Source organism: Heterocephalus glaber, unplaced genomic scaffold, assembly GCF_053883595.1.
Source record: "Heterocephalus glaber isolate CG9 unplaced genomic scaffold, H.glaber_assembly_v1.0 deba00000901, whole genome shotgun sequence".
Classification (NCBI taxonomy): Eukaryota; Metazoa; Chordata; class Mammalia; order Rodentia; family Bathyergidae; genus Heterocephalus; species Heterocephalus glaber.
The window spans coordinates 2,014,399-2,016,889 of record NW_028258171.1 but is presented as its reverse complement, the minus strand read 5'-3'; the positions used below and the strand labels follow the sequence as shown (position 1 = coordinate 2,016,889).

General features: G+C 44.9%; 1 pseudogene; it reads right to left on the bottom strand.

Annotated features, from left to right (window-relative positions):
- Positions 1 to 624: 624 nt before the first annotated feature.
- Positions 625 to 2,213, bottom strand: LOC147828806 (heterogeneous nuclear ribonucleoprotein A1-like; annotated as a pseudogene).
- Positions 2,214 to 2,491: the final 278 nt, after the last annotated feature.

Sequence of the window (2,491 nt, the reverse complement as noted above, 5' to 3'; positions counted from 1 at the left end):
AAGGTCACTTTATTTAAAGTGAATACTACTACTAGAGTAGCCATTTTTTCTAGTTTAAAGAAAAATGTTTATATACAAATAGTGCAAATTATGAAGCCAGTACAGGGACCCACAAAATATCGTTACAAATTTTCCTCGTTTAAAGACATACCTGTTCAACAAACATTCGGGGATACTGAGCAGAAAAGAAGGGACGTGAACTCAACATTCCAAACAGTTTTATTGCTAGACCTGAGGGACTTTTCTGGGAACAGAACACACGTGTTTTTTACAGGCTAAAAGGCCTTTTTTTATAGCGTTTTTGGGCAGGCTGCTGAGGGAGTGTGTCGGAGAAAGTGGGCTTGTGACTTGCTGGTGTAGCCGGTGTCCTCTGTGACCTAAGTAAAATGAAACCTACGTTTCTCTAAAGTGGGGGTGGGGTGAGGTGGGATCATTGGAGCTGGCAGTATCCTCTATCAGGGATAATGCTGTATTAACTCCTGCCTTATGTAACCTTTATAAATATTCATACTCTTTGCCATAAGAATGTCTTTTTAAAAAGACATTCAGCGTCATGATTAGACTATTCCATTTAGCAATCAACAACATGGGTGCAAAAAAAGAGTCTACATCAAAAGCCTTTGTTGGAATGCTGTACACTTTCCACAGAACAGAAACTAAACCCCTATACAATTAGTCTCAGTCCTTGCATTTTTTTGCCCACACACCTGAGTATCATCTAAAACATGTCTTCTTTGTACCAGTGAGGCCCTGCACCACTGTGCTTGGCTGAGTTCACGAGTCTGTTGTACCCTGTAGCTTCCGTGTCACTTCTCTGGCTCTGCTGTCCCGCTGAGCTGTGTTTGCTGGCAGTGTTAAAACCTTCTGCTGCTGCCATCACAACTGCTGCTGCTGGAACAACCAGAGCCACCTTGATCTCATGGTCTGGAAAAGTGCTGGCCTCCACCACCACAGGGCCTGGAGCTTCTGCCTACAAAGTTTCCTCCCTTCATGATCTAAAATTGGAAGGTTGATTGTTGTAATTTCGAAAAGCATTGTAGCTTCCATGAACTTGAAAATCAGTTGCATCATTACCAAATCCACCTTAGCCATCCCCACCACCACTATGTCCACCAGCACCATGGCTGCCACCAAAGCCACCTGGCACACTGAAGTTTTCTCCATGACCAAAACTGTCATAGCCACGAAAACCACCTCCACCACCACCACCAAGATTTCCAGAAGTACTTCGACCTCTTTGGCTAGATGAAGCACTAGCCAGCTCCTGCCTGCACAGGGCTTTCCTCACTGCACAGCTGTGGCTGTTCACAGTGTGGGATTTCTGAATGACAGCCTGATCCACAGAAGCATGGTCATCAAAGGTTATAAAAGCAAAACCTCTCTTCTTTCCATAGCTTTGGTCAGTCATGATTTCAGTCACTTCAGTTTTCCACACAGTTCAAAATAACCTCGTAGGTGATGTTCCTCACTCAGTATCTTCTTTGGTGCCACCAGCAAAGATCTTCACAGTTAGGTGGGCACCTGGTCTTTGAGACTCTAATGTGGAGACAGCTCTCTGTTTCCACAACCCTTCCATCCACCTTGTGTGGGCTCACATTCATGGCTGCATCCACCTCCTCCAAGGTGGCATCAGTGACACAGCCAAAGCCCCTGGCGCGCTTGGTGTTTGGCTCTCTCCTGGCCACACAGCCCATGAGTGTCCCCACTGCTCAAAGTGGCCTCGCAGACTCATCAGTGGTGTCAAAGCTCAGCCCTCCGATGAAGCTTGCACAACCGCTCGGGCTCCTTAGGAGACGCTGACTTGGCCATGATGGCAGTCAGAAGAGAGACTTTGACACTGCTTCCTGGGTGGTGTCCACCAAGGAGTTGTATATCTTTAACGGTTGGGGGTCTCCGAGGATGGCATCACCGCTCTTCAGGGTCAGCCTTTTCCAAAGCAAAATGTATAATGCAGCGTTAGTATTGCTAGTTGACCAGATGCATCGGAAGCTACAGTTTGTTTGTCTTGTAATAAAAATAGAGAAAGTCTGGCCTATAACATGGCCACTCCCTTTGCAGAAGTCTCACTGTGTGCACAGCTGTGGAGTGTTCCAGCTCATTCCCCACAGCATTGTGGCTTTAGCCCAATCGTCACCCTCCCCTGCCCTTCACGCTCCTCACTACAAATGGTGCACTAACCTCCCTGGGGAGTCCACTACCATAAAAGGATCAACTTTTCCCTGCCATCACTGCAGATAAAAAATTGCTGCTCTTTGATATTTGATTTCTAAGTATTTCATTCTTTCTTATTTTTGGATGCTATTGTGAAAGCTGTTGTTTTCTTAATTTCTCTCTCAGTGAGTTTTTTATTTTTGTATAGGAATGGTGATTTTTGAGTGTTGACTTGACATGTAGCTATGCTACTGAATTTGGTTATTAAATCTAGAACTCTTGGTGGAGTTTTAGAGTCTTATATGTTGAGTATCATGTTATCTGCAAATAATGATAATTT